Genomic DNA, 12,646 nt, shown 5'->3' on the forward strand with positions numbered 1-12,646 from the left:
TCTTCCACTTCAAGAAGGAGTCGTTCAAGCCGCCACTCCGACTTCACCCTCTCCGGCTCAAGTACACCGACATTGAACACTCTTCGCCGAGTGCGTCTACACCAAAATGCTCAAAATGCCGAGGCACAACGTCAAGAACAACAACTCCGTGATGCTCAAGCACTTGCGGCGCAACAAGCTCTACGCGATTCAAGTCGAGCCGTAGCCGACCGAAGCCGACAAGCCCGTGAACAAGAGGAAGCACTTCATGAAAATATTCAAGAACGAAGATTTCAAGCTCGCTTGCATCATCAAGTTCCTCCTCGAGCTCTACAAGCTCCTCCACAAGCTCTCCAAGAGCAACAAGTCAATCCATAGCATGAAGACATTGGAGATCCTCCACGACAAGAACAACATGACGATGACAACCCTCCGCGCCAAGAGCACCACGAGTTGAACAATCATCAACAACATGGGCGTCATCATCCCTGACCCCAACACAATAAAGAGCAACGCTATCGCAAGCTCAAGTTCACCATGCCCAAGTTCAACGGAAGCAACGATCCCGAAGAGTACCTTTCATGGGCATGGAAAGTTGACAAGATCTTCCGTTTGCACAATTATGAAGAAGAGAAGAAGATCGCGATGTCATCCCTTGAGTTCCAAGACTATGTCCTTATTTGGTGGGAACAAATCATAGAGCGCTGAGAGGCAAGAGGTGAACCACCCATCACTACTTGGGCGCAAACGTAGGATGTCATGAGAGCACGCTTTGTACCTACCTACTACAACCGCGACCTCTTCAAGAAACTCCAAAAACTCAAGCAAGGAACAAAGAGCGTTGAAGAATACTACAAGGAGATGGAGATTACAATGATAAGAGCCAATGTCACGGAAGATAATGAGCAAACAATGGCACATTTCTTGAATGGACTCAAATCTCACCATCAAGAAGATCGCCGACTTCCAACCATACTCAAATCTCATCGAGCTAGTGCACCAAGCTACCAAAGCAGAACGCCAAGTGCAAGATGATTTCAAGTATGCCAATTTCTCATCCAAGTCCTACAGCTTCTCCAACAACCAAGATTCAACGACTCCAACACCGACTACAAAGCCTTCTACTACCAACATCGACAAGTCGACTTCCAAGAAAGCTTCGTCAACTACAAGCCATCCTCCTACGAGCAACTTCAAGCCGAGAGCTTCATCATCATCAACCCCAACCGATGAGACCGTCAAGACAAGTTCCTTCAAGTGTTTCACTTGCGGAGGCCCGAGGCCACAAGTCCTATGAGTGCACCAACAAGTGAACCATGGTCTTCAACGACGATGGAACCTATGACTCCATGAGTGCAAGCGAAATGGAAGCCCTTGAGCAAGTCGCCATGCACCGCCAAGTGAACAATGAAGAAGAACAAGTCTTTTGCGATGAAGACTCAAGTCCCGCACTTGTTGTCTCCAAAGTCTTGACTCTCCAACATCACCAAGAAGAAGACCAACGATGCCACATATTCCACACCAAGGCCGACATCAATGGATGATCCGTCAAGGTCATCATCGATGGAGGGAGTTGTCATAATATCGCAAGTGAAGAACTTTGCTCCAAGCTCCAATTGCCCAAGATGAAGCATCCACATCCATACAAAGTGCAATGGCTTAATGACTCCGGCACCATCCAAGTCCAGCACCGAGTACAAGTGTCCTTCAAAATCGGTGCCTACGAAGACACCTTGGAGTGCGACAATGTTCCAATGACCGTTTGTCATCTTCTCCTTGGACGGCCATGGCAATTCGATAGAGGAGTCGTCCAGAACGGCCGAATGAACCACTACATCTTCAAGATGAAGGGCAAGGAGTACGTCCTTCGTCCAATGTCGCCAAGTCCAGTAATTGCCAAAAAGCAAGCCACCCATCGTGGAGATTATAGTGAGAGAGCGAGCCACCAAAAAGAGAGTGAGCGCCACAAGCCCAAATCGAGTGCCTCCACAATGAGCGAAAACAAGAACCTAGTTCTATTGGCCACCAAACATGAGATAAGAGAAGTGTGTGAGAACCCATCTAGTGTCCTACACTACGTCCTCGTGTGCAAGGACAATGCACCACAAACTAACACTTCTCACACTCTTCCTCTAGTGGTGTCTTCTCTTTTGCAGGAATTTAAAGATGTTTTCCCCTATGAGCTACCTCTGGGTCTACCTCCTCTACAAGGCATTGAGCACTGAATCGACCTCATCCCTGGAGCACCTCTTCCGAACAAAGCTCCCTACCGTGTCAACCCTGAAGAAACCAAAGAAATACAAAGGCAAGTATAACATCTCATCGACCATGGACATGTGCATGAAGGTTTGAGCCCTTGTGCCGTCCCGGTCATTCTTGTGCCAAAACGTGACAGTAGCTTTCGCATGTGCTCCGATTGTAGACCTATCAATGCTATCACTGTTTACTATAGGTATCCCATTCCACGCCTAGATGATATGCTTGATGAGCTTAGTGGTGCCACTATATTTTCCAAAATTGATCTTAAGAGTGGTTACTATCAAATCCGCACACAAGAGGGTGATGAATGGAAAACTGCCTTCAAAACCAAGTTTGGTTTGTATGAGTGGTTAGTCATGCCTATGGGTCTTTCGGAAGCACCGGGCACTTTTATGCGCCTTATGAATCATGTCTTTTGCCCTTACATTGGTATATTTGTTGTCGTTTACTTTGATGACATTCTTGTGTTTAGCAAATCTATCGAAGAGCATGTCACCCATGTCCGCACCGTTTTGCAAACTTTTAGAAAAGAGCGCCTCTATGCTAATATGGAGAAATGCCTTTTTGGTGTTGATAAGCTCGTTTTCTTGGGTTTTGTTGTTTCTTCTAAGGGTGTTCATGTTGATCAGTCCAAGATCAATGCTATTAAGACTTGGCTGCAACCAACCAACTTGCATCAAGTGCGTAGTTTTCTTGGCCTTGCTGGTTTATATCGTCGCTTTGTGAAGGATTTTAGCACCACTGCTTCGCCTTTGCATGCTTTGAGCAAGAAGAATGCGCCTTTTGTTTGGGGACCATCCCAAGATACCACATTCAATGAGCTTAAGAATTTGCTTACTCATGCTCCCGTGCTTGCTTTACCCAACTTCGACAAGCCTTTTGAGATTCATTTCGATGCTAGTGGTAATGGCATAGGAGGTGTGTTAACGCAAGAGAAGCGCCCCATAGCTTACTTTACTGAGAAACTTTCCGGAGCACAACTCAATTATCCCATCTATGACAAAGAGCTATATGCTTTAGTCCGCGTTTTGCATGAATGGGAACATTACCTTCGTCCCCATGAGTTTATCATTCATATCGATCATGAGACTCAAGTATCTTAAGGGACAAACCAAGTTGAACAAGCGTCATGCTAAATGGAGTGAATTTATTGCGTCTTTTCCTTATGTCCTCAAGTACATCAAGGGTAAAGAAAACATTGTAGCGGTTTCTCTTTCCCGCATATGCATGCTTGTTACACAAGTTGAGTTAGATGTCATTGGATTCGAGCATATCAAAGACTTGTATGAGCATGATGCAACTTTTGCTACTCCTTATGCCAAGTGTTTGTCGCATACATCTTGGGAATGTTATTACACCATAGATGGATATCTTATGAGAGCTAACAAACTTTGCATCCCCGAGTCCTCTCTTCGTTTGTTGCTTTTGCAGGAATCTCATGGAGGAGGCTTAATGGGACATTTCAGACGCGACAAGACGTTCGCCACACTCTCGAAGAACTACTTTTAGCCAAAGATGTTTAGGGACGTCAATTGTTTCATCAATCGATGCTCTACATGTCGGAAAGCTAAGTCCAATGCTCAATCTCATGGCCTCTATATGCCTGTACCAATTCCATGCCAACCATGGGAAGACATTAGCATGGACTTTGTACTTGGTTTGCCTAGGACTCGAAATGGGAAAGATTCCATATTTGTCGTTGTGGACCGTTTCTCAAAAATGGCCCATTTTATTCCTTGCAACAAGATAGACGATGCTTCACATGTTGCTAATCTCTTTTGTAGGGAAATATTGCGTCTCCATGGTGTGCCAAAGACTATCGTCTTGGACCGCGACGTCAAGTTCCTTAACTACTTTTAGAAGACCCTATGCGCCAAGCTCGGAATCAAGCTACTCTTCTCCACTGTGTACCATCCTCAAACCGACGGCCAAACGGAGGTGACAAACCGCACACTCTCCGCTCTACTTCGAGTACTCATCACGAGGAACATCAAGGAGTGGGAGGAGTGTCTACCCAGCGCCGAGTTCGCCTACAACCGAGCAAGACACTCAACAACCAGCAAGTCCCCTTTCGAGTTCGTCTACGGATTCAACCGTTTGTCACCATTGGATATTCTCCCTCTACCACTCCAAGAACGCAACAATTTGGACGCAAGTGCATGAGCGACCCATCTCAAGAAGGTGCATGAAGATACAAGAAACACCATCGAGCGCCAAGTACAACGCCTTGCGACCAAGGTCAACGTCAACAAGCACCCTATGATATTCAACATTGGAGACCTCGTGTGGCTACACCTTCTCAAGGACCGCTTTCCCCAAGAACGCAAGTCCGAACTTCGACCACGCGCGGATGGGCCATTCAAGGTGCTTGCATGCTACAACAACAACGCATACAAGATCGACATCCCTCGTGACAAGTACTCCATGAGCGACATCTTCAACATCAAAGATCTCTCGCCCTACCATGGTGATGAGGATTTCGATCCAAGGACGGATCTTCCCCAAGGGAGGGGAGATGATGCGGAGCATCCCAAGATCATCACCATGGACGCACCTACACCTCCAACGACACCACTTGGACCTATGACACGAGCCCGAGCCAAGGCTATCGAAGATAAGGTGAACTCCCACTTTCTATGCATGAGACATGGCTACTACCTAAGTCCGAGGTGTTGTGCATGATTAGGCACCAAGAGGGCCCTCCCGAAGATGCGCATGAACATGTACAAGTCCCCATGTCCACGGATGAGGAGAACCAATGGAAGGAGCCAAGAACATCTCCCAGGCCCCGGACATCCGGCCAAGGCCCCGGACATTCGGCCCCTGGAGCGTCATCCACTACAGCAGCACAACCGCCAGAAGCTATAGGCCCCGGATATCCGGCCCCGACAGCCTGGACATCCGCCTCTTCCTGAGCCCCCGGATATCCGGCCAGCGGCCCGGAAATCCGACCCCTCCGAACCCGAGAGCAACAAATGCCACCACTCCAGCCCGGACATCCGGCCCCCCCTGTCTGCGCATAGTGATGGGCCGAGGCCCATGTATTCCTTCTCCCCCTAGACTATATATACTCCACCCCGTACAACTTTCTAGGGTTAGCATTGGTTTAGCTCATTTTAGAGATAGAGCAATGCTCATCCACATCGGATCTACTCCACGAGAGAGATCGCGGCCTCTACGGAGAAGATCGCTTTGGATTCAAGATATCCTTTTGGAGAAGAACTTCAAGACCTCCTCACGGAGAAGACCGGTTACCGTGTATCGTCCGTTGTTGATTGTGGATCGTGTGATCTCTTATGTACTCGAGGATCTAGCATATGTGTGACTATTTCTTGTTAGTTGAGTGATTCTCTCATGTTTCCCCTCGTGATTTCCCTTGTTTTCCCCTCGTGTTCCTCGTGTTCTTCGCGGGATCCGCTCCTTTCGTGAAAGATCAGGTGATTAGGGTTCTACCCTACATCACAGCGAAAGGATCGATCAACTTTGGTACGTAGTGGGATCGATCGATCTCTCGGGTTCAGTAAGCGAATGCCTCGCTCGGGTTAAGTTAGAAAGCGCCTCGCACAATCGCGCGTATGAGAGAAACGCGCAAACCACTACATCGCTTAGTTCTGACCACCCACCATAACCAGGAACTCCCAGAAATTTTCCTTGACCTCGCTTCCACCATGGTTTTTTACATCAAGGATGGCCCAAAGAGTGTCATGCAGTTCCGTCTCCGGCTGGCCCAGGACGAAAAGCCCATTTTTTCTCATAGATGTAGGAGCCCACCACATCTATGATGATACATGATTTTGTCGCAATTATCATCATATAAGTGGCATATGCATCGCTCGTTCCCGACCGCCACTCATAAGGAAGACAATCAAAAAATAAACATGCTCTGACTTCATCACATAACGGTTCACCATACGTGCATGCTACGGGAATCACAAACTTTAACACAAGTATTTCTACCAATCGACAATTACTCACTAGCATGACTCTAATATCACCATCTTTATATCTCAAAACAATATGCAAGGAATCAAACTTCTCATAGTATTCAACGCTCTTTATATGAAATTTTTATTATATCCCTCTTGGATGCCCATCATATTAAGACTAAATTCATAACCTAAGAAAATTATCATGCTATTTAAAACTCTCAAAATAATATAAGTGAAGCATGAGAGTTCAACAATTTCTATAAAATAAAACCACCGTCGTGCTCTAAAAAGATATAAGTGAAGTACCAGAGCAAACTGCCTAACTCAAAAGATATAAGTGAAGCACATAGAATATTCTAATAATTTCATGATTCATGCATGTCCCTCTCAAAAGGTGTGTACATCAAGGATAATTGTGGCAAACTAAAAATCAAAAACTCATATCATACAAGACTCTCCAAGCAAAACACATATCATGTGGTGAATAAAAATATAGCCTTAAGTAAATTTAACGATGGAACAAAGACAAAAGAGGGGATACCATCCGGGGCATCCCCAAGCCTAGATGCTTGGTTTTCCTTTAATATTACCTTGGGATGACTTGGGCATCCCAAATCTTAGGCTCTTGCCTCTCCTTATTCCATAGTCCATCAAATCTTTACCCAAAGCGTGAAAACTTCACAACAAAAAACTAATGAGATCTGTTAGTATAATAAAAAAATCATCACTTTAGGTACTGTTGTGAACTCATTCTAAATTTATATTGGTGTAATATCTACTGTATTACAACTTCTCCATGGTTCATACACCCCGATACAACCCATAGATTCATCAAAATAAGCAAACAACACATAGAAAATAGAATCTGTCAAAAGCAGAAAAGTTTGTAGCAATCCGAAACCATTGTATACTTATGTAACTCCAAAAATTCTGAAACATCAGGACAATCTGGTAAATTTATATATTAATCTTGTTTAAAAAAATTAGATCAAAAGCACGCTTCTGTGATATTTTAGAATTCCGGAAATGAGCGCAAAAGTTTCTGTTTTTCAGCAAGATCAAATCAACTATCACCATAGACCATCACAAAGGTCTTGCTTGGCTCAAACACTAATTTAAACACCAAAACACAATTACTATAGAGGTAATAATGTGTATGTATTGAAAAATAGAACCAAAAACAAGAAGCATAAAAATAAAATTGGGTTGCCTCCCAACAAGAGCTATTGTTTAACGCGCCTAGCTAGGCATAAAACATAGATCTAGGTATTGCCGTCTTTGGTATTAAGTCCATAAGTAGCCCTCATAATAGATTCATAAAGAACTTAATTTTCTTTCTTGGAAAGTGTTCCATTCCCTTCCTTAATGGAAATTGAAATCTAATGTTTCCTTCTTTCATATCAATAATTGCACTGATCGTTCTAATGAAAGGTCTATCAAGAATAATAGGACATGTAGGATTGCAATCTATATCAAGCACAATGAAATCAACGGGCACATAATTACTATTTGCAACAATAATAACATCATTAATCCTTCCCATAGGTTTCTTAATAGTGGAATCCGCTAGATGCAAATTCAAAGAACAATCATCATGTTTATGGAAACCTAGCACATCACATAAAGTTTTTGGAATAGTGGAAACACCAGCACCCAAATCACACAGAGCATTGCACTCATAATCTTCAATCTTAATCTTAATAGTAGGTCCCCACTCATCATAAATATTTCTAGGGATAGAAACATCCAACTCAAGTTTTTCTTCAAAAGATTTCATCATAACATTCATTAAGATCTATAAACTCTAAATCATTGGGACGCCATCTAGCTAAATTTGACTCACCTATAGTCCCATCTTTATCAATATTTATATTAGAAAACAAAGATTCAATAGGAGTCACACCAATCACTTTAAGATCTTCATCATTATTTTTGCAAAAACTAGAAGAACACACTTTTACAAACCAATCTCGCTTAGCACGCATTCTAGCGGTTCTTTCTTTAAATTAGTCAATAGAAATTTTAATAGCTTTTAGAGATTCATTAATATCAGTCATGGGTGGCATAGACGTTATCTTTAAAGAATAAATCTCAAGAGAAATTCTATCAACATTCCTAGCCAAATCATCAATCTTGAGCAATTTTTCTTCAACCATAGCATTGAAACCTTTTTGAGAATTAATGAAATCTTTAATATTGTTCTCAAGGTCAGAGGGTACTTTATTATAATTTCCATAAGAATTGTTGTAGGAATTACCAAAATTTATTAGAGGAATCACTAGGAAACAGCCCAGGGTTGAAATTACCTCTATAAGCATTATTACCAAAATTGTTCCTACTGATAGAATTCACATCCATAGATTCACTATTGTTCTGAATCAAAGTGGACAAAGGCATATCATTAGTATCAATAGGAGCACTATTACTAGAAATCATTTTCATAAGTTCATCCATCTTTCCACTCAAAGTATTAATTTTTTCAATAGCGTGCACTTTCTTACTAGTAGAAGATCTTTCGGCATGCCATTGAGAGTAATTAGCCATAATATTATCTTGGAGTTTAGTAGCTTCTCCTAATGTAATTTCCATAAAAGTACCTCCCTCGGCGGAATCTGAAAGATTTCTAGATGCAAAATTCAACCCGACATAAAAAAATTGTATGATCATCCATAAACATAAACCATGAGTAGGACAATTTCTTATCATCAATTTCATCCTCTCGCAAGATTGTGCAATATTTTCATGATCAAGTTGCTTAAAATTCACTATATTGTTCATAAGGGAGATGATCTTAGTGGGAGGAAAATACTTGGAAATAAAAGCGTCTTTACACTTATTCCATGAATCCATACTTTTTTAGGCAAAGATGAAAACCAAGTTTTAGTGCGATCTCATAGAGAGAACGGAAATAGCTTCAAGTTAACAATATCATTATCCACATCTTTTTTCCTTTTGCATATCACACAACTCAATGAAAGTATTTAGATGGAATGCGATATCTTCACTAGTAAGGCCGGAAAATTGCTCTTTCATAACAAGATTCAACAAAGCGGCATTAATTTCATAAGATTTTGCACTAGTGGCGGGAGCAATCAAAGTACTAATAAAATCATTATTAGTAGTATTGGAAAAGTCACAAAATTTTGTGTTTTCTTGAGACATCATGATAAAGCAAGCAATCTAGCACACAAGCAACCAAAAAGCCAACGAAAAGATGACTGGAAGAAGGGTGAATAAAAAGGCAAATGTTTTTGTGTTTTTCTAAAAACATTTTAGAAGTGGGGGAGAGGAAAACAAGAGGCAAATGGCAAATAATGTAATGCAAGAGATGAGAGTTTATGATGGGTACTTGGTAGGCTTGATGTAGAACCTGCTCGGCAATGGCACCAGAAATTCTTCCTGCTACTTCTTGAGCTTGCATTGATTTTTCCCTTGAGGAGAAAAGGGTGATGCACAAAGTAGAGATAAGTATTTCCCTCAGTTAAGAACCAAGTTATCAGTCCAGTAGGTGGCACAAGCAAGTCTCCAGTCTATGCACCTGCACAAACTAACAAACACTTACACACAACGCGAAAAGGGTTGTCAATCCCTTAACAGTCACGAACAAGAGTGAGATCTGATAGAGATTGGCATAAAAGATAGACAAAAGAGCAAACTAAAGTAAATATAAATAAATTGTAGCAAGGTATTTTTGGGTTTTTTGGTTTATAGATCTGAAAATATATGATGGAAAATAGACCCGGGGCCATAGGTTTCACTAGAAGCTTCTCTCTTGAAAGAAAACATACGGTGGGTAAACAAATTACTGTAGAGCAATTGATAGAAAAGCGTGAAGTTATGACGATATCCAAGGCAATGACCATGAATATAGGCATCACATCCATGTCAAGTAGACCGACTCGTGCCTGCATCTACTACTACTACTCCACACATCGACCGCTATCTAGCATGCATCTAGAGTATTAAGTTCATAAGAATGGAGTAACTCCTTAAGTAAGATGACATGATGTAGAGGGATAACCTCAAGCAATATGATGAAAACCCCATCTTTTTACCCTTGATGGAAACAATACAATACGTGCCTTGCTACCCCTTCTTTGTCACTGGGTGAGGACATCGCAAGATTGAACCCAAAACTAAGCACCTCTCCCATTGCAAGAAATACCAATCTAGTTGGCCCAACCAAACCGATAATTCGAAGAGAAATACAACGATATTTAATGATGCATAAAAGAGTTCAGAAAAGACTCAAATAATATTCGATCATAAATCCACAATTAATTGGATCTCGATAAACACACCACAAAAGAATATTACATCAGATAGAACTCCAAGAACATCAAGGAGAACATTGTATTGAAGATCAAAGAGAGAGAAGAAGCCATCTAGCTACTAGCTATGGACCAGTAGGTCTGTGGTAAACTACTCATGCTTCATTGGAAGGGGAGCAAGCTTGATGTACATGCCCTCCGTGATCGAATCCTCCTCCGGAAGGGTGCCGGAAAAGGCCTCAAGATGGGATCTCATGGGAACAGAGGCTTGCAGCGGCGGAAAAGTATTTTGGTGGACGCTTCTGGTGGTTTCTGAATATTTATGAACTTATAGTGCAAATATTAGGGTTGGGGGACTCTCGAGGTGTCCACAAGCCAGGGGCGCCCCTCCCTAGGGCATGCCCTGAGGGCTTATGGGCCCCTCGGGACACCTCTGACCCCCTCTCCAAGTACTACGGGTGTCTTCTAGTCCAAGAAAAATCATCGTGAAAGTTTTATTCCGGTTGGTCTCCATATGGTATTCCTTTTCTGTAAAACTCAAAAACAAGGAAAAATAGAAACTAGCACTGGGCTCTAGGTTAACAGGTTAGTCCCAAAAATACTATGAAATAACATATTAATGCATATAAAACATCCAAAACAGATAATATAATAGCATGGAACAATCAAACATTATAGACATGTTGGAGACGTATCTCATACTACGACATGGCCTCCTTGGGGTCCTATTCATCCAGCAGCAACCACCTACTACCACGGGTTCCTGTTCATCCAACGTCAATCACCTACACGGGCGGGGTCCTGTTCATATCCAACCCCCACAGGGAACTATTCATCCACAACCAACCAACCGATGGACTCACCACACACCCCGACTCATTCTATGTATCACGCACGCGGCAGAAATGGGCACTGTTCATTGAGAGGCAACCCAACGCCCCGGGTGGCTATGTCTCGCATGGGGGATCGATCGGCTTCAGTATATGCAGCAGCAGTGATTGATCGCTCGGGTTCAGTTAGCAGCACCAGTGAAGGAATCGCTCGGGTTCAGTTAGCTGCGAAGGGATCGATTGTCTTCGATACATAGTGGGATCGATCGATTGCTCGGATTCACTAAGTGAATGCCTCGCTTTGGTTCAGTTAGCGAGCGCCTCGCACAATCACATGTAATAGAGAAACACACAAACCACTTCATCGCTCAGCTCTGACCACCCACCGTAACCAGGAACTCCCCAAAATTTTCCGCGCTCTAGCTTCCACCATGATTTTTTACGTCATGAATGGCCCAAAGAATGTCATGCAGGTCCGTCTCCGGTTGGCCCAGGACGAAAAGCCCATATTTGACATAGAAGTAGGAGCCCACCACATCTATGATGATACATGTTTTTGCACAATTATCATCATAGAAGTGTCATAACCATGACAGAGAAAGTTTTCATTCCGGTCGTAATGTCACGGATGTGTCTTTTTTTGATAGTGCTTCTGGTCCCGCACAGAGCTCTTCTTCATCCATGGCACCAATAGGCCAAACACATGATGTTATATGTCATTGTTGCAAGGGTGGAGGTCCCTATGCGAGCGAATGCCCATCTCTACGTGTGATGATTGCTACTGAGGATGGTGGGTATGAGTCCACTAGTGACTATGATGAGGAGACTTTAGCTCTTATTGCAAGTGAAGAACATGGTGGAGATTATTATGAACAAGAGACGCAATACATGGCTGCTGAAGACGCTGACAGGTATGAAAGTTTAGTTGCTCAACGTGTTTTGAGTGTTCAGGTAACATAATCTGAGCAAAATCCAAGGCACAACTTGTTCCATACAAAGGGAGTTGTGAAGGAGTGTTCTGTTCACGTCATCATCGATGGAGGGAGTTGCAAGAACTTAGCTAGCATGGAGATGGTGAGGAAGTTGTCTCTCACCACTAGACCAGATCCTCATCCTTACTACATACAATGGTTTAACAACAATGACAAGGTTAAGGTAACACATAGTGTTCGTGTCCATTTTAGTATCACTACATATGCTAATTTTGTTGATTGTGATGTGGTACACATGCAAGCATACTCTCTATTACATGGTAGACTATGGCAATTCGATAAAAATTATGTACACCATGGTAGGAAGAAACAGTATACTCTTGTTCATAAGTATAATCATATTACTTTGCTTCCTATGTCTCCTGAACACATTTTGAAAGATGATA

Source organism: Triticum urartu, chromosome 2, assembly GCF_003073215.2.
Source record: "Triticum urartu cultivar G1812 chromosome 2, Tu2.1, whole genome shotgun sequence".
Taxonomy (NCBI): Eukaryota; Viridiplantae; Streptophyta; class Magnoliopsida; order Poales; family Poaceae; genus Triticum; species Triticum urartu.